Source organism: Rutidosis leptorrhynchoides, chromosome 7 (assembly GCF_046630445.1).
Source record: "Rutidosis leptorrhynchoides isolate AG116_Rl617_1_P2 chromosome 7, CSIRO_AGI_Rlap_v1, whole genome shotgun sequence".
Lineage (NCBI taxonomy): Eukaryota > Viridiplantae > Streptophyta > Magnoliopsida > Asterales > Asteraceae > Rutidosis > Rutidosis leptorrhynchoides.
Genome location: NC_092339.1, coordinates 186,473,001 through 186,495,642, shown reverse-complemented (window position 1 = coordinate 186,495,642; position 22,642 = coordinate 186,473,001).

The following is a 22,642-nucleotide window of genomic DNA, read 5'->3' as shown; positions in this document are numbered from 1 at the left end:
GTAACCAAATGTAATGTATTCGTCCAGATGGATTAGGATGGGTCATGAAAGTTGGTATCAGAGCGGTGGTCTTAACGAACCAGGTGTTGCATTAGTGTGTCTAACTGATAGTTGTTTAGATACATTAGTAGGTCTGGACTTCGACCGTGTCTGCATGTCAAAAGTTTTGCTTATCATCTATTGTCGAAAAAAATTAATTGCTTATCATCCTTAAAGTCTAGACACGTCTTACTGCCCTTCTTGCATAGACAGTGTATAGTTAAATTCATATCTTAGCGTATCTGTTATTGTTACCCTTGCCTGACAGCTTCCGTAGATTCCTCCGTAACTTATGGGATTTTAGTATTATATATGCATATGTAAATTATATATTGCAGGGTACTAATCTACATTCTATAATCTATTTCTTATTGAAAATCCTTCATCTGATCGTACGAGATGAATCCCTCAACCAGTTCGAGTCCCTCGGATTCCGATAGCTATTCCGATAGTTATTCAGACAACTATTCTGATATGAATATTCACCTGAGCTCCGAAAGTAGTGTAACCGGAATGGATCAACCAATTAGCCATCATTAATTCTGGATGAGTTGGGAATGGATTCGTAGTCGACTTAATCAATGGAGACGCAAAGAAGGCGATCCTTTTCATCAACCGAATTTACCTCTGGGCGATAAACCTGAAGCACTTACCGGCGAACCTGTTCGAGACACCATTTTCTCTCTCATATCCAGAGTATCTCGTCATGATTATATACTATCTCAAATTCTAAACCTTATTCATTCGCTCATTCCGACCGACAATCATCCCGAAATAATAGAAGAAGTCAACGAACTTCGCGCTCGAGTAATCAATTTGGAGAATATGGTGCAAAATTTACCAGCTTCAGCAACACCATTGGCACCAACAGTACCATCAGTAACAGCACAAGTACCTTCAATAATCCATGTCTCAACATCTCATTCTATACATCGAGAATAATCATCGTTCTATATGACGTTCTACAACATTTATCTTCGTACGATATGATGAATATGTAATCTCTAAATGTTTTAGAGATTATGTAATCTAGTTCTAGCCGTAATTCAGATGAGTTTAATATCATATTAACTCATTAAATCCATGATTACATCTGAAGAAAATATATATGTATATATGTTTTCATAAAGATTGTAATTAAAAATTCTTTTGTACAAACTGTTAATGGTGAAAATATTTTAACGGGTAGGTAATAATCGAGGAATATTTAGATTTCACTTTAATAAGTTATACTGTACATTCTTCGAATCTAATTCAACAGTCATTTATTATCCTACTTACATCCACCGATATACGAATCTGTTCACCACAGAATAACCATTTTCATTCAATTTCATATTTGGATTTTGACCTATCAGAATCCAACAAGTGGCATAATGAAGAAAACATTTGACAGAAATAAAATTTGTTAGAAACAAACATATTAACTATGAGAAATTCTGTTAAGAATCCACGCTAACTATTCCTAGCTAACTGTTAATTCCTTATTACATTTATTTATCGCAAATTATTTATCGCAATTTAATTATCGCAATTTTAATTCTCGCAATTTTATTTATCGTCATTTAATTTCTATTATTTATTTTACGCACTTTAAATATCGGGACACGTATACAAGGTTTTGACATATCATATCGATGCATCAATATATATTATTTGGAATAAACATAGACACTCTATATGCAGTAATGATAGAGTTAGCTATACATGGTTGAGGTTGATTCTATAATATTATATATACTTTGAGTTGTGATCGAGTCTGATACATGTACACGAGTCACGATACATATTAATTAATTCGAATATCATAAACTATATATGAATTATTGAATTAGTAACTGTGGACTTCTAACTATGGACTACCAATATTGGACAATTAAAATGATTTAAAATATTGATTATAACATACGAAATTAAACAATTCTTCAAGTTTTCCACTTGATTTCATCTTAAACCTCATTTGTATCTTGACGATTACAATCTGCGTTCAAACCTTTCATAACTCTTGAAAACACCTCAATCGAGAGGATGAACCAACCGTACTTCATCTACGGAAGAAAAAGATTTATGCATATAGTTGTACACCTGAAAAACTCTCAAAAACTCTCAAAAACTGAGTAAACGTTTAACACGTATCTGTGCTAACTCCTTTGGTATTTCTATTACCGAAAATAACATTGCAATTCCTTTTCAAATTAGCCAATTTTGTCACAGCTCCAGCAAGTTAACTTCGACTTTTCGTTCAAAACAACCTTATTATAACCTTGATATATATGTGTGCTCTTTTATTGTTACCGGAGAACCTTTTATGTTCCACCATATTAGCAGTAAACGTACCAGCAACATCAGTATTCTCTGGTGTAAGTCCCTCCGACAAATCACTATACATATTCATTGAAACCCTATCAAGTACTCATCCATATCTGATAACAAGAATTGCCTTGCCAATTACCGGGAATCAGCAAATCTGTATTTTGAATCTCGCAACGTTTCTACATCAACAGTTAGAGGTATACATATAACATTTATCTATTAGAATTATGATCTTCCATTCTGAAATTCTGAAAAAGCACACAGTCTACAAATCAATACTTCAAATTCTGAAAAAGCTGAATACAGCAGCAAAAAAAAAAAAAAACAAAAAAAAAACTGTATACGACCTTAACAGTCGAAGGTATAAAGATAAATAATAAGTATGTTTGCAAAGATCAGAAAAGTTGGAACTGGAAAACGGATTAAGCAAACCATGAAGAAGGCTGTGGACAAATCAAAAAGACTAAACCTGCCCTCAAAGAATCCAAATGATTCAGTATCTACTGAAGTCATTAACGAATACCTTGCTTCTGACTCTAAACTCTTGCGAACAAATTTTCTTCATCATCCATCGATATTAGAAATTCTAAGATATCATCGTATCTTTCTTTATTAATGTCCTCAATATTTTCGAAGATATCTTCATAAATATTCTCGTCCAATATTAATTATCTCTCCGCGCTATCTGTATTATATCATTAAAGGAAACTGTTTTAGTTTCTATATTCTGTGAACCTTCGAATTTAAAATATGAATGTTTTTGAAGTAGTGTTGGGAACTGATGCATGAGTTAGTATAATATAATGACACTTGATCAATGGGATTATATTACAGTAAGTCATGTTGAGTTTCTAATGGGACGTGATGATTCACAGATCATAACGTCATCATGTGCCATGTTATATAACTCTTTCATTCTGCTTAACTTCTAAACATATCAAAAAAGTATATTCCTGATAGTTCTATTCTCAGTGATTCAAGTAATTAGATAAATCAAATCGCGCGATTACGTTCTTTCTTATATAGAACATTAAGTTCATTCGAAACTCCATTCTGACGAATTCTGGACCGTTACTGTGATGACCCGAGAATTTCCGACCAAATTTAAACTTAATCTTTATATGATTTCGATACAATAAGCAAAGTCTGTAATGTTGAGTCTTAAGATTTTGAAACTGTTTACATTGATTCAATTAACCATTGGCTACGCCCGACGATTCACGAACAATTGTGTGTAATTAAATATGTAGTATATATATAATTTCTATATAATTAATGATTATATAAATATTGTATTAAAATATATAAATATTAAATGTTAGAATGTATGTTATTATATATATATATATATATATATATATATATATATATATATATATATATATATATATATATATATATATATATATATATATATATATATATATTTAACTAGTAAATATTACATAATTAATAAATTAAAATATTAATATATCTAATTACAAGTTAAGGTGAATGTTATATTAATATTATTGTTATTCCTTCCATTAATAGTAATATATGTATTAATAATATTATTAATTGTAATATAAAAGTATAGATATGAAATTTGATACAAATAACATGATATATCTTAATTATTATCAGATATTATTATTACCTTTATCATTAAAAATCATTATTATTATTATTATTATCATTATCATTTTTGTTATTAATAGTATTATCATTTTTTATTATTATCAGTATTATTTTTTACTATTATTAGTAGTATTTTTATAATTATTATTAATATTATTAATATTTCTATTATTATTGTTAGTAATAATAATCACAGAATATATTATTAACATAATTATATCTATAAATTAGTATTGCTAATTACTAAATCAGATATATATACAGATACTTATGCAAAATACAGTTGTGTATCTAATCAAATGCATATACATGTATATTTATATAAAAACAGTATATACTTATATAAATGCAATAGAATACGTATTCTGTTACAACTCATTTTCAAAACTGTAGATGATTGCCCTTCTATTTAATTGGTCGTACCAATCTGTGTTTAATTAAAGAATAAAACCAAAATCTGTTAGAGGTCGACTTCCTCTTTAAATATTTTCTTCTGACACAAAGATATTTGTCGAGAAATTCAAGCTATCAAACAAACACAATGAGATATCAAGATCAACTTTATCTTGCATTCTCAATTCTTTACACCACTGGTGACAGCTGCATTCACTGTCAAACAATTAGATATAGTTCCAATCGATATCTTGCTGTAGAAATTTTTGCTTTATGTTTCCAATCTAGTATAAATCACGACTTAAATCAGAAGAACAATCCAAAAGCTGTTGAACGTCCCAGTCCTAATCTGGGCCGTATTAATGATAATATTAATATGATTAGGATAGCTCATGACTAAGTGATGATAGATTATGATATCGATATTAATAGAGATATGGAGATGGTAATAAGGGTACATAATATGATATTGATGAGCTATATATCAAGATGATATTGATATAGGATAAGAATAAAGATGATACGTATAACATTAATAAGGAAAATATTAATGATAATGAAAATCATTTACAGTGAAGAGAAGAGGAGAAGAACTGTTAATGGGTTAGATAAAAATTAGAAATCGTATTAAAATAGAAAAGCATGTAGTAGAGGAATGGTTTGAAGTGTTGATGGGGTTAAGAATGGTCTGGAGTTCGAATCCTTGCTGCTGCAGTTATTTTTTCATTTTAATCGAATAACTGAATCAAGTTGGGCTAAATGTTGGGCCGTATATGTATTGTTGGGCTTAGTATGAATGGAGTAATCGGATTTGAAACATAAAAAGGGTTATAAATAACTGGACTGTGTTTAAATTAGAAAAACAAAATAGATCAGAGGGTTTAAGGGTGTTTGTGTGGAACAAGATGTTGCGGGTTCGAGTCCGGACTAAGTCAAATTGTTTTCTTTTTGGAAGCTTTCCCTTTTAAGGTAGTTTTATTATTATTATTATTATTATTATTATTATTATTATTATTATTATTATTATTATTATTATTATTATTATTATTATTATTATTATTATTATTATTATCATTATCACATCATTATTATTATTATTATTATTATCATTATCACATCATTATTATTATTAAAGATAATATATTTATTACCATTAACATTATTATCATTATGTGTATAAGGATGAATATTAAGATTATTATTTTTAAAAACTACCAATAGTGTTATTATTAGAATTATCATTATTTCGATCATTACTATCTTTATTATTATTTTTATGAATATGATTATTTTTATCATTACTAATATTATTTAAGTATTATTATAATTAATAATTTTAACAAGGAAATAATATATATATATATATATATATATATATATATATATATATATATATATATATATATATATATATATATATATATATATATATATATATATATATATATATATATAATACAACTTAGTATTATTATCATTATTAATATCATAAATTTTATTAACGTTATTATCATCACCTTTATCATTACTATTGTACAGTATCAATATTATTACTAAAACTAGTATTATCACAATTATTAATTTCACAAACAAATAATCTTCATATAAATTTATTTAACTTAACTATATTAATATTTATTCAAAATATATGAAATGAATATATTCAATTAAATAAAGAAATACATAATAGAAAAGTTATATCATTAATATATATATATATATATATATATATATATATATATATATATATATATATATATATATATATATATATATATATATATATATATATATATATATTTGTTTAATTACAAGTATATGTTTTAATATATATATATGAATGATATAGGTTCGTGAATTCGAGGCCAACCCTGCATTATTCAGTATTGTCGTATGAATATTTTTACTACAAAATATTGTATGGTGAGTTCATTTGATTCCCTTTTACTCTTTACATTTTTGGGACTGAGAATACATGCGCTGTTTTTACAACTGCTTTATTAAATGCTTTTGAAATATATTTTTGAACTGCGAATACATGAAATGCTTTTATAAATGTTTGACGAGATAGACACAAGTAAAACATTCCTCGAATGAATTATTATGCAGGCAGAAGTTCTGTGGATTATTATTGAATTATGTGAACTTGATAATTGCCACTAATTGTTGTGAATATTTTTCCCCTGATTATTATTGCTTGGTAACCTAAGAATTAGAGAACATCACTAATTTTGAGAATTAGTGCACGCCTAATTGACGCGAATCCTAAAGGTAGCTATCGGGTTTAACACCCCCACCCAGAATGTTCACTAGACGGAAGGGCTAGTGGGCGTGGTGTTTAGTACTTCGAAGTTTATATGATTATTATACAGACGAGATGTTCTGTTTTGGGGATATTATTATGCGCATTATATGTTAAGGTCGGTTACCAAGCCAAGCTATGAAAGAAATGAAAAGTGAATGTTATGTATCGAGAGAATGATTTTATACACAGGTTATGTGTATGTTATTTTTGTGCACAAGATATGTGTACGGTTACTAAGATTTATGAAAGATGATTTCGTACACGAGATGGGTGTACTGTATTTAAAAGATATCGCATGTACATTACAGGTGGGTATAGGATTCGGGCTCATTTGTACCATGCAGCATTTAAATCTTGTGGTATATCAAAATTATGAATTTTATTGTTTTATTATAGATCTATGAACTCACCAACCTTTTGGTTGACACTTGAAAGCATGTTTATCCTCAGGTATGAAAGAAATCATCTGCTTTACATTTGCTCATTTTAAAGACATTATTTGGAGTCGATCATCGCAATGGGACCAGATGTTGGTGACTTCGTCCAGATGGATTAGGACGGGGTATGACATGTGGTATCAGAGCGGTGGTCTTAGCGAACCAGGTCTTGCATTAGTGTGTCTAACTGATAGTTGTTTAGATACATTAGTGAGTCTGGACTTCGACCGTGTCTGCATGTCAAAATTTTTGCTTATCATTTTGTGTCGAAAATTACTTGCTTATCATCCTTAAAGTCTAGACACGTCTTACTGCCTCTATTGCATAGACAGTGTATAGATAAATTCATATCTTATCGTATCTGTTATTGTTACCTTTGCCTGATAGCTTCCGTAGATTCCTCTGTAATTTATGGGATTTTAGTATTATATATGCATATGTAAATTATGTATTACAGTGTACTAATCTACAACCTATAATCTATTTCTTATCGAAAATACTTCATCTGATCATACGAGATGAATCCCTCAACCAGTTCGAGTCCCTCAGATTTCGATAGCTATTCCGATAGTTATTTCGGCAACTATTCCTACATGGATATTCACCTAAGCTGTAAAAGCGGTGTCACTAGAATGAATAAATCAATCAGCCATCCCCAATTCATATGATGGTTTTGTAGTCGACTTAATCAATGGAGACACGAAGACTGCGATCCTTCCACCAACCAAATTGCTCTCTTGGCGAAGAACCTGAAGCACTTACCGGCGAATCTATTCGAAACACCATTTTCAGCCTCATTTCCAGAGTAGTTCGACACGATTATATTCTATTCACAATTCTAAACCTTAGTCATCTGCTTGTTCCGGCCGACAATCATCTCGGAATAATAGAAGAAGTTAGCGAACTTCGCGCTCGAGTAATCAATTTGGAGAATATGGTGCAAAATTTACCAGCTTCAGCAATATCACCGGCACCAACAGTACCATCAATAATAACACCAGTATCATCAACAATCCATGCCTCAATATCACCATCTGTACTTCGAGTATGATCTTCATTCTACGTACCGTTCTACCTCATTTATCTTTGTTCGACATAATGAATATGTAATCCCTAAAGTTTTAGAGATTATTTATTCTAGTTCCAACTGAAAACTAAATGAGTTTAATATCATGTTAACTCATTAAATCCATGATTACATCTGAAGAATATATATATATATATATATATGCTTTCATAAAGATTGTAAAAAAAAAAAAAATTTGTACAAACTGTTAATGGTGAAAATATTTTAACGGGTAGGTAATACCCGAGGAATATTTAAGATTTCACATTAATAAGTTACGCTGTACATTCTTCAATTTAGATTCAGCAGTCATTAACAATACTGCTCAAAACCACACATATACGTATCCGTTCACCAAAGAATAACCATTTTCATTCCAATTCAATTTCATATACGAGTTTCTGCCAATCAAAACCCAAGTCAAGATTTGACAAGTGGCATAATGAAGAAAATAATGAACAAAATAAAATTTATTAGTAACCAATTAATTAACTACGTAAAAATTTTAAACCTATACTAACCAAATCCTAGCTGAATGTTCCTAGCTAACTGTTCCTATGTGACTATATCCCTACAATATACAAGTTTTGGTTGAACTATTGGACTATTGGACTACTATCATGGACAATTAAAAAGTATTAAAAGAGTAGGAAATATTAATTACAACACATTTTGACTTAAAAGATAGTAAATAAATTACATCTACTACAGTTAAATATTTCCTCAAGTTTGCCACTTGATTTCATCTTCAATCTCATTTATATCTTGACAATTACAATCTGCATTCAAACCTTTCATGATTCTTAAAAACACCTCAATCGAGATGATAATCCAACCACATGTTATCCACAGTCATGCACCTGGAAGAACTTCCGGAACCCAAGTAGAAGTTTAACACATATATGTGATAGCTCCTTTGGCATTGTTATTACCGAATATAACATTACAATTCTTTTTCAAATTAGCCAATTTTGTCACAGCTTCAGCAAATCAATTTCGATTTTTCATTCGAATAAACTTTATTATAACCTTGTTATATAAGTTATCTTTCATCATTGTTACTGGAGAACCGTTTATATCTCACCACATTAGCAGAAACTTACCAGCAACTTCATTACTCATCGACTTAAGTTTCTCCGAAGAATCATTATATTTGTTCAATAAAATCCTATCATATACTCATCCGCATCTTGTAACGAGAATTGCCATACCAATTACTGAGAACCAATAATCAGTATATCGAATCCCGCAGCATTTCTACATCAGCAGTTATATGTATACATATAACAATTATCTCTTAGAATTATGATCTTCCATTCTGAAATATCTTGAAAAACACCCAGTCTACGAATCAATACTCGGAATGTTGAAAAATGCTGATGAAGCAGCAAAAAAGCTGTAAGCGACTTTAACAACCACAAGGGTGATGATGAAGATAGTATGTTGGTAAAGCACAGAAAAGTTGGAACTAGTAAAAGGATTGAGCAAACCATGAAGGAGGCTGTGGACAAACCACATAGACTAGACCTGCCTTCAAAGAATCCAAATGATTCAATATCTGCTGAAGTCATTAACGAATACCTTGTTCCTAACTTAAATCGTTACGGACAAACCTTCATCATCATCCATCGATATTAGAAATTCCAAGATATCATCGTATCTTTCATTATAAATATCTTCCATATTTCTGAAGATATTTTTATAACTATTCTTATCTGAAATCATTAATCTCTTCGTGCTATCAGTGTTACATCATATAGAAACTGTTAGTTTCTATATTCTGTAAACTTCCGAGCTTAAAATATGAATGTTATTGAAGTAATGTTGGGAACTGATGCATGAGTTAGTATAATATAATGACACTTGATCAACATGATTATATTACAGTAAATCATGCTGAGTTTCTAAATAGAACATGATGATTCACAGATTATAACGTCATCATGTGTCATGTTATATAACTCTTTCATTCTGATTAACTTCTGAACATATCAAGAAAATATATTCTTGATAGTTCTATTCTCAATGATTCTGGTAATTTGACAAATCAAATCGTGCTATTACGTTCTTTCTTATTTAGAACATTAAGTTCATTCGAAGTTCCATACTTACAAATTCTGGACCGTTACTCGCTTTACTAGAGATCGAGAAGATAATAAAAAGGCAAAGAGCTCCAAAATATAAGAGAAAATATAAAGCCCAATAACAACACGGAGGTTACAAACCATGGATATTAATACGAATAACAATATAAAGACACGGTAAAATTAAGAATAGTATCACCCCAAGGTAATAGTAGAAGTAAACAGACTCTTCTGGTGGAAGATTGAAAAGAAGGATGACAGATGTGATAATTAGAAAAATATCAAGGATTAGAATAGGATTAAGCATTTTCACTATCTCTTGAATTTGGAAATTGAGTATAGAAGTGATGAAAATAATGAAACGGAAAAAGTTTAATTTATAATGGGAATATCAGACAGAGTAATCGAGGCTGATCACCGTATTTAATTATAGAGATCTTAATTTTCTTATTCGCCGAAGAATCAAATCTTTTAGATTTCGAAGATTATCTTTAAATCCCTTGAATTTCGGAATTCAACCATGACTATGTCAAAAGTAAAGACGAATATCTATTACCATATCTCGATCTTTTGTGATAAGCTTCACTTGTACGCTTTGAGTAATCGAATCGTTTTATCCTAATTATTCAATGGTAATAAAACTTTAATTATCAGCTCATATTCGTCAGAAAAACATTCTTATTGTTGGTTATGACGACCCCACTCAAATTTCGGGACGAAATTTCTTTAACGGGTAGGTACTGTGATGACCCAGGAATTTCCGACCAAATTTAAACTTAATCTTTATATGATTTCGATACGATAAGCAAAGTCCGTAATGTTGAGTCTTAAGATTTTGAAACTGTATACATTCATTCAATTAACCATTGGCTACGCCCGACGATTCACGAACAATTGTGTGTAATTAAATATGTAGTATATATATAATTTCTATATAATTAATGATTATATAAATATTGTATTAAAATATATAAATATTAAATGTTAGAATGTATGTTATTATATATATATATATATATATATATATATATATATATATATATATATATATATATATATATATGTATATATATATATATGTATATAACTAGTAAATATTACATAATTAATAAATTAAAATATTAATATATCTAATTACAAGTTAAGGTGAATGTTATTTTAATATTATTGTTATTCCTTCCATTAATAGTAATATATGTATTAATAATATTATTAATTGTAATATAAAAGTATAGATATGAAATTTGATACAAATAACATGATATATCTTAATTATTATCAGATATTATTATTACCTTTATCATTAAAAATCATTATTATTATTATTATTATTATTATTATTATTATTATTATTATTATTATTATTATTATTATCATTTTTGTTATTAATAGTATTATCATTTATTATTATTATCAGTATTATTTTTTTTACTATTATTAGTAGTATTTTTATAATTATTATTAATATTATTAATATTTCTATTATTATTGTTAGTAATAATAATCACAGAATATATTATTAACATAATTATATCTATAAATTAGTATTGCTAATTACTAAATCAGAAATATATATACAGATACTTATGCAAAATACAGTTGTGTATCTAATCAAATGCATATACATGTATATTTATATAAAAACAGTATATACTTATATAAATGCAATAGAATACGTATTCTGTTACAACTCATTTTCAAAATTGTAGATGATTGTCCTTCTATTTAATTGATCGTACCAATCTGTGTTTAATCAAAGAATAAAACCAAAATATGTTAGAGGTCGACTTCCTCTTTAACTTTTTTCTTCTGACACAAAGATATTTGTCGAGAAATTCAAGCTATCAAACAAACACAATGAGATATCAAGATCAACTTTATCTTCCATTCTCAATTCTTTACTCCACTGGTGACAGCTGCATTCACTGTCAAACAATTAGATATAGTTCCAATCGATATCTTGCTGTAGAAATTTTTGCTTTATGTTTCCAATCTAGTACAAATCACGACTTAAATCAGAAGAACAATCCAAAAGCTGTTGAACGTCCCAGTCCTAATCTGCTTTCCATATTCTATTTTGTTCTTTCTTCTGATCTTGATTCTATATGTCGACCATTGATCACCACAACCATCTTCACATCAAAGCATCACCAATAAACCTCCATCTCCTCCTTTCCCTCTTTCTCTTTCTTTATATTATATTTTTTTTCTTTTCTTTCTGATGGATTCGTGAACACCAACAAAACAAACCTGTAACTTGTTACTAATCACTGCTAGATACCTGCTTCTGTCTCCTTTGCTACTGCTATATTATCCTGTTCTTGTTGACTCCACGATATAAACAAATTAGAATAAATCGTTGCTGCTACACTGCAATTTTCTGATTTTTATACAACCTATAAATCAACACCACTCGCCATCCTAAATCCACCCCATAAAACTTAATGCAACTATCATGGTTTCCATTTCTTATTCGAATAATATCATCAAATAAACCAACAACAATTACTGCTATATCACTATTGTCGATGCTCAATGTTTCTGCTATTTGTATTCGAAAACTAACCAAGAAAAAGAAGAAGAGAGGAAGAGTATAAGGTAAGATGATAGGCGATATATTGACCTTAGTTGTAAAGAAAATAGCACTTACCAATTATTTATACAAAGTATTGTTTTTCTAGCAATGGTGCGGTATGATTAGGTTTATGGAAAGAGATGTAGGGATAAAGACAACAGCATAATGATATATGATATCACGTTCATATAATGGTAGGGTTACTATGTCGATATCCCAAGAACCCCACCTACTTTTAGTTTAAACCGTGTACAAGAATTAGTGTACTAATAGAACGTAACCCTTGAATTGTTGGTGGGCCGTGATAATTTCGTTAAATTGGGCTTCTTGACTCAATGATTCAATACTAGGCCTAATACTGATTCGATACACTACCCAACCCAATCTGTAATTTTTTTTTTTTTTGCTGTTGCTAGCCTCTTACAGCTATATTGCTACTACTCCTCGTTTCTGTTTTATTTCCATTATAGAGAATGAAAATGGTGAGGATATGAGTTGATGAAGGTGACGAGATTAATGATAATATTAATATGATTAGGATAGCTCATGACTAAGTGATGATAGATTATGATATCGATATTAATAGAGATATGGAGATGGTAATAAGGGTACATAATATGATATTGATGAGCTATATATCAAGATGATATTGATATAGGATAAGAATAAATATGATACGTATAACATTAATAAGGAAAATATTAATGATAATGAAAGTCATTTACAGTGAAGAGAAGAGGAGAAAAACTGTTAATGGGTTAGATAAAAATTAGAAATTGTATTAAAACAGAAAAGCATGTAGTAGCAGAATGGTTTGAAGTGTTGATGGGGTTAAGAATGGTCTGGAGTTCGAATCCTTGCTGCTGCGGTTATTTTTACATTTTAATCGAATAACTGAATCAAGTTGGGCTAAATGCTGGGCCGTATATGTATTGTTGGGCTTAGTATGAATGGAGTAATCAGATTTGAAACATAAAAAGGGTTATAAATAACTGGACTGTGTTTAAATCAGAAAAACAAAATAGATCAGAGGGTTCAAGGGTGTTTGTGTGGAACAAGATGTTGCGGGTTCGAGTCCGGACTAAGTCAAATTGTTTTCTTTTTGGAAGCTTTCCCTTTTAAGGTAGTTTTAATATTATTATTATTATTATTATTATTATTATTATTATTATTATTATTATTATTATTATTATTATTATTATTATTATTATTATTATTATTATCATTATTATCATTATCATTATCACATCATTATTATTATTAAAGATAATATATTTATTACCGTTAACATTATTATCATTATGTGTATAAGGATGAATATTAAGATTATTATTTTTAAAAACTACCAATAGTGTTATTATAAGAATTATCATTATTTCGATCATTACTATCTTTATTATTATTTTTATGAATATGATTATTTTTATCGTTACTAATATTATTTAAGTATTATTATAATTAATAATTTTAACAAGGAAATAATATATATATATACACACACACACACACACACACACACACACATATATATATATATATATATATATATATATTAAATACAACTTAGTATTATTATCATTATTAATATCATAATTTTTATTAGCGTTATTATCATCACCTTTATCATTACTATTGTACAGTATCAATATTATTACTAAAACTAGTATTATCACAATTATTAATTTCACAAACAAATAATCTTCATATAAATTTATTTAACTTAACTATATTAATATTTATTCAAAATATATGAAATGAATATATTCAATTAAATAAAGAAATACATAATAGAAAAGTTATATCATTAATATTAATATATATATTTGTTTAATTACAAGTATATGTTTTAATATATATATGAATGATATAGGTTCATGAATCCGAGGCCAACCCTGCATTATTCAGTATTGTCGTATGAATATTTTTACTACAAAATATCGTATGGTGAGTTCATTTGATTCCTTTTTACTCTTTACATTTTTGGGACCGAGAATACATGCGTTGTTTTTACAACTGCTTTATTAAATGCTCTTGAAATATATTTTTGAACTGCGAATACATGAAATGCTTTTATAAATGGTTGACGAGATAGACACAAGCAAAACATTCCTTGAATGAATTATTATGCAGACAAAAGTTCTGTGGATTATTATTGAATTATGTGGACTTGATAATTGCCACTAATTATTGTGAATATTTTTCCCCTGATTATTATTGCTTGGTAACCTAAGAATTAGGGAACATCACTAATTTTGAGAATTAGTGCATGCCTAATTAACGCGAATCCTAAAGGTAGCTATCGGGTTTAACACCCCCACCCAGAATGTTCACTAGACGGAAGGGCTAGTGGGCGTGGTGTTTAGTACTTCGAAGTTTATATGATTATTATACAGACGAGATGTTCTATTTTGGGGATATTATTATGCGCATTATATGTTAAGGTCGGTTACCAAGCCAAGCTATGAAAGAAATGAAAAGTGAATGTTATGTATCGAGAGAATGATTTTATACACAGGTTATGTGTATGTTATTTTTGTGCACAAGATATGTGTACGGTTAGTAAGATTTATGAAAGATGATTTCGTACACGAGATAGGTGTAATGTATTTAAAAGATATCGCATGTACATTACAGGTGGGTATAGGATTCGGGCCCATTTGTACCATGCATCATTTAAATCTTGTGGTCTATCAAAATTATGAATTTTATTGTTTTATTATAAATCTATGAACTCACCAACCTTTTGGTTGACACTTGAAAGCATGTTTATCCTCAGGTATGAAAGAAATCATCCGCTGTGCATTTGCTCATTTTAAAGACATTATTTGGAGTCGATCATCGCAATGGGACCAGATGTTAGTGACTTCGTCCAGATGGATTTGGACGGGGTATGACAGTTACTCGCTTTACTAGAGGTCGAGAAGATAATAAAAAGGCAAAGAGCTCCAAAATATAAGAGAAAATATAAAGCCCAATAACAAGACGGAGGTTACAAACCGTGGATATTAATACGAATAGCAATATAAAGAGACAGCAGAATTAAAAATAGTATCACCCCAAGGTAATAGTAGGAGTAAACAGATTTTTCTGGTGAAAGATTGAAAAGAAGGATGACAGGAATGATAATTAGGAAAATATCAAGGATTAGAACTGGTTAAGCATTTTCATAATCTTTTGGATGTATGAACTAAGAAAGAAAGCATAGGAATGGTGAGAATGGAACGAAAGAGAATGGATTTATAGTGAAATATCAGACAGAGCAATCGAGACAGATCATCACATTTAACCAAAGAGGATTCTAATTTCCTTAATTATTGAAGAATCAAATTCTATTACAAAGATTTCCTCTAAATCCCTTGAATTCTGGAATTCAACCATGACTAGTCAAAAGTTATGATGAAACTTGTCTTTTTTCAATCCACTATTTTTGTGATAGCTTCACTCGTACGCTTCACATGATCGAATCGTTTTATCTATACTAATCAATAATGATAAAACTCTATTTATCAATACATATTCGTCGTGAAAACATTTTTATCGTTAGCCATGACGACCTTAATTAAATTTCGGGATGAAATTTCTTTAACGGGTAGGTACTGTGATGACCCGGAAATTTCCGACCAAATTTAAACTTTAATCTTTATAAGATTCTGACACGATAAGCAAAGTCTGTAATGTTAAGTCTTGAAAACTTTGGAACAGTTTACATGAATGCAATTATCCTTTGACGACTTTCGACGATTCACGAACAATTGTGTGTAAATATATATATATATATATATATATATATATATATATATATATATATATATTAATATAAATATAAGTGTATATATAATAGTTTGAATTAAAAAAAACACTTTAATTAATTTCAAAATATATATAGAATAATTAAGTTACGATTAAAATGAATATATATAAATTCAATACATTAGTAGTATTATATATATAAAAATATTAAATATTCAAAATATAATATCTTATAATATATAATTAGTAATTATGATATAATTAATAAATTGTAACATTATTATATTAATGTAATTACAAGTATAAAATATAGTTATTGTAATAATATCATTATTACTTTTACTATTACTACTAATATTAATATTAATATCAATATTAGAATTATTAATATTAGTATTATTATTAACATGATTTTAAGATTATTATAATTATTATTACATTTATTAAAATAAAAATAAATATTAATATTAATATCAGTATTATGAATATTAATATGTCAATATTATATATAGATATAAAATTTAATACTTGTAAATTGTTATATAATGTTATTATTATTTGAAAATAATATAACTGATATATATAAATTGTAATATTATTATTATTATTATTATTATTAATATTATTATAATTAATATTACTATAATTAGCATCAACATAATTAGTATTATTATTATAATTAATATTATTATTATTAAGAATAATATGAATTATTATTATTATTATTACTCTTATTATTATTATAGATATTATTATTATTATTTGTATTTAGATTATTATATATTATTATAATTATTAATTATTAATAACAATATTGTTATTATATGTTTATATTTAAATGATAATAACAGATATACATATATCAAGCGAATTTGTTTGACATCACAATCCCACTGTGCGAATTTTGTTTTCCTGTCTACAAAGTGGTTACCAGTCTATCTCAATTCAGAAATAACCAAATCGATCGATATCATACTTGTACTATTTTTTTTATTTCTATTCTTATCTGAGTAATTGAAATGCTCTATCAATCACCATTCGCTATAAACCAAATGACTTTCTCAGTTTTTTTGAAAGAAATCATTCAAGCCATTATTTTCCAATATCAATTATATCTGCAATTTGGGAAACGAAACAGTTATATTAGTCGACCTCTGTTCTTGGTGAATTTCATCAAAACTTCGAATTAGAGTTCCATTTCAAAATCTATAAATGAGAGGATGTTGGGAATCATCTAATTAAACTAACTGTAAGTTTCCAATCGTCAATTCTTTCTAATTATTTCGAATTTGGAAGTTAAAGTTAATTCTAAAAAGTCAACTAAATTGTTCATCCTAAAAAATCGAATGCATATTGATGTTTTTAGAACAATTAAGGATTCACAAAGTTTCTAGGAATGAATTAGAACATATTTCATGTTATAATTATTATCTAAAACGTTCAAATATTCAAAATTTGATTTCAAATTTATTGTGTTCATAACTGTGGAAAGCATTTAGTTCAATTCAAAAGAATATTAAGAATCTATTAATGTAGTGTTGTTAAAAATCCTTTACTCAAACTTTCTGCAAAAATTTAAGTTTCAATTCGTTTTGTTGAGTTGTAATTTTTGAGTCAAAGTTTATAAATTAAAAAGTCAAAATTTGTTCTTTGATTAAATTTAAGATACCTGTTGCAAATGAAGTCAAATTGATAATTTATAATGTTTATATGAATCAATTGTAACACATTTTATGTTATGAACTTTCTCTAAAACAACCTTAAACGCGAAGTTATTTTTTGAGTTATATTCTATATTTTTCTCGTACAGCAAGCTGTGCTACTGTCTTTTTTTTTTTGTTCTTTTAAAATTGTTTTCAGTAAATACGCATCAATGATGATTTATATATCCTAAAGAATAATTAAATAAGTTAAATAAACGAGTTGAAAGAGTATTAATCTCTGATTGAATAATAAATTGAAGAAGAAGAAGGATAAACTAATAGAGAATAAATATAAATCGAATGTAATAATTTCAGGAAATAATGAAATGGAAGAATGGTTTAGAGGGTTTGCGTATAAGCAGGAGGTCACGGGTTCGAGCCCGGTTCGGGGCGTTTCTTTTTATATAATCTTTGGAAGGTATATATCATTACCAAAATTATTATTATTATTATTACTATTATTATTATTAGTATTATAATTATTATTATTATTTATTATTATGAATATGATTATAGAAAGTATAATTATTATTAATATTGTTGTTACTAATATTATTACCATTATTAAGTATTATCATTTAGTATTATGATTACTATTATTACTAATATTAATATAAGTATTAGAATTAATATTACAATTGTTAGTATTAAGTATTAGAATTATTGTTATTAATAAGTGTTATGATTACGGAAGTAAAAGTTTTAAAAATGTTTCTAAGGATATTAAATATAAAAACAATAAATATAAATCTTACTATGAAAATTAAATATATGGTTAAAATGAAATATCGTTATTACTATTATTATTATTATTACCACTATTACTATTATTATTACCACTATTACTATTATTGTTATTATTACAAATAAAAACTTTATATACAAACACATTACAAATATATTAATATTACTTATTACTATATTTTATCAATAAAATGTTATTAATTAAAAACTATATTGAAATGATATGTATAAATTACATAAAATGAATGAATTAAATATATTAAATTTATTTATATAACCTATAATATAAAAAGTATATTATTAATAATAATATATATATTTGTTCAAATTACAAGTATATGTTTTAAAATATATGTACAAATGATATAGATTCGTGAATCCGAGGCCAACCCTATACTTGTTCAATATCGTCATATGTATTTTTACTACAAAATACATTACTGTGAGTTTCATTTGCTCCCTTTTTAAATGCTTTTGCAATATATATTTTTGGGACTGAGAATACATGCGTTGCTTTTATAAATGTTTTACGAAATAGACACAAGTAATCGAAACTACATTCTGTGGTTGGATTATCGAATTGAATATCACCCCTTTTAGCTTGGTAGCCTAAGAATTAGGGAACAGACACCCTAATTGACGCGAATCCTAAAGGTAGATCTACGGGCACTAACTCCCCCCATACTGGAAAATGGTATGCTTTAGTACTTCGAGTTTATATTATACAAATGGATTTTCTATTTTGGGGATATTCTATATGCATGATGTTAATGTCGGTTACCAGGTGTTCAATCCATATGAATGATTTTTTTAAGCACTTGCGAGTGTATGATTATTGAATAAAGGAAATCTTGTGGTCTATTATATTATTGAAAATGATTGTTATGATAAACTAATGAACTCACCAACCTTTTGGTTGACACTTAAAAGCATGTTTATTCTCAGGTATGAAAGAAATCTTCCGCTGTGCATTTGCTCATATTAGAGATATTACTTGGAGTCGTTCATGACATATTTCAAAAGACGTTGCATTTGAGTCGTCGAGTTCATCAAGATTATTACTAAGTCAATTAAGTTGAATATATTATGAAATGGTATGCATTCCGTCAACTTTCGATGAAATGAAAGTTTGTATTTTAAAAACTAATGCAATGTTTGTAAAATGTATCATATAGAGGTCAAGTACCTCGCGATGTAACCAAATGTAATGTATTCGTCCAGATGGATTAGGACGGGTCATGAAACTAAACCCTAAACCCTAAACCTTAAACTCTAAATCGGGCTAAATTTTACTTCACAAAACATGAAAAAAAAAACGTTCATATTCTTCACGAACAATATTATCTTGAATGTTATTTTTGTCGATCGTTTTCCCGCCTAAATAATAACATTCATCACGAAGTGTCTCTTCTAAATGTTCATATTTTTGTGTGATCTTGATACTGGAAAAAAAATTTCCAAAAAAAAACGAAAAAACATTTGCTTCCCCCCCGATTGGTTACTTTCCCATTGATCCTGCCCCTATATATATATATATATATATATATATATATATATATATATATATATATATATATATATATATATATATATATATATATATATATATATATATAGTAGAGGAATCAAATGAGAACTTTTAAGCAATGAGAACTCTGAGAACTAAGGTAGTCGAGCAAAAAATAGGACGCGATCGAACAAAAATGCTTGTAGTCGAACAATTTTTATTTTTGATCGTTTTGCTTAGTTCTACATTTTATGTAGAACATGATGTTTAGGGTTTAGGGTTTAGGGTTTTGGGTTTACACCCAAAACCCTAATTCGGGCTAAATAAAAAAAAGCTGATTTTGATGTAGAACGTGTGAAATTTGAACAAAAATGGTGAAATTCGAACTAATTTGGAGAAATTTGAAATTATTTATGTTCTACAAAGTTATAATTAGAAGAAAATCAGGTCCAATTTGAAAAAAAATTGAAAATTCGAACATGTTCTACATTAGTCTGTTCTACCTTATGTTTTCTACATGCATGTTCTACATTTTCACCAGCCAAAAAATTGCTCGACCATGAAACTTTTTGTTCGGCCGCGTATGTTTTTTTGCTCGACCATGAAACTTTTTGTTCTACCGCGTATGTTTTTTTTGCTCGACTATGATGTAACAACCCAACCCAATATCCAAACGAATACGCAAAATTGTTTTTTTTATATATAGAACAGTGCGCGGTGCGCAGCACCCTAGGGTGCGCGGCGCGCACAGGCCATTCCAGCTTCTGTCCGGTTTGATTATTTTTCAAATAAAGATCTCCCACTTCCCGACATATTTAGACGAAACGCTGTTCACAACATGTTCAAATATGTAAAACTAACACATTTTAATGATAAAACAAGTTTTACGAACCCGGGCCCACATATGGCCGAAATACGAGTTTCGTACAAAATATATAAGTTTCAACCGAATTAGTTTAAATTCCAAATGACACTAGAGCATGATGTTTGGGGGGTTAAACTACCCAACTCTCGGTCAAACTTCAAAATCTAACACATTCAAAAGCGTCCCCTATCAAAACAAAGCGGGATCTCTAATCCAATCGGACGCTCTTACCCTTGTCAACGCTCGAGCCTATAAAAAGGTAAACAACGAGAGGGTAAGCAAAGCTTAGTGAATGCAATAATTATACATATACATATATAATATACCTATTTGCATACACTTACATACACCGTATATCGCTAGCAATAACAATTAGCATACAAACTCCGAGTATAAGCTAATAACCTCCAAATACCGCAACTAGTGTAAAAAATAGCATATTCACCGAAATAATATATTATGCTATACAACGACACATACACAAACTATATAGTTAACCATACACACGTCATGGTGCTACCGGCTCCGTGGTTCACACCATACGTAATGCTATGACGCTACCGGCTCCGTGGTTCACGTCACTACGCATTCGAGTCATACTCTTTTATAGTGCTACCAGCTCCGTGGTTCACACTTCGGTATTACCGGCTCCGTGGTTCACACCTCATTTTATAGTGCTACCGGCTCCGTGGTTCACACTTAGAAGCTACCGGCTCCGTGGTTCACATCTCATTTTATAGTGCTACCGGCTCCGTGTTTCACACTTTGATGCTACCGGCTCCGTGGTTCACATCACAACACATGCACCATGATGCTACCGGCTTTGTGGTTCACATCATAGTACACTCGCACACACTATGGCACTCCCGGTGTGACGACCCGGGAATTTTCGACCGAATTTAAACTTAATCTTTATTTGATTTCGACACGATAAGCAAAATCTGTAATGTTGAGTCTCGAAAAGTTTGAAACTATATTCTTGAAATCAATTACCCTTTGACCATGCCTGACGATTCACGAACAACAAAATGTAAATAGATACATATATATAATAATTTGAAATATTATTTGATATAATATATGATTTAATTGTAGGAAATAAATATGTAAAATGATATGCGATGTAATAAAAACTATTATGTAAATTAAATATATATATATATATATATATATATATATATATATATATATATATATATATATATATATATATATATATATATATATAAATTTTACTTGTA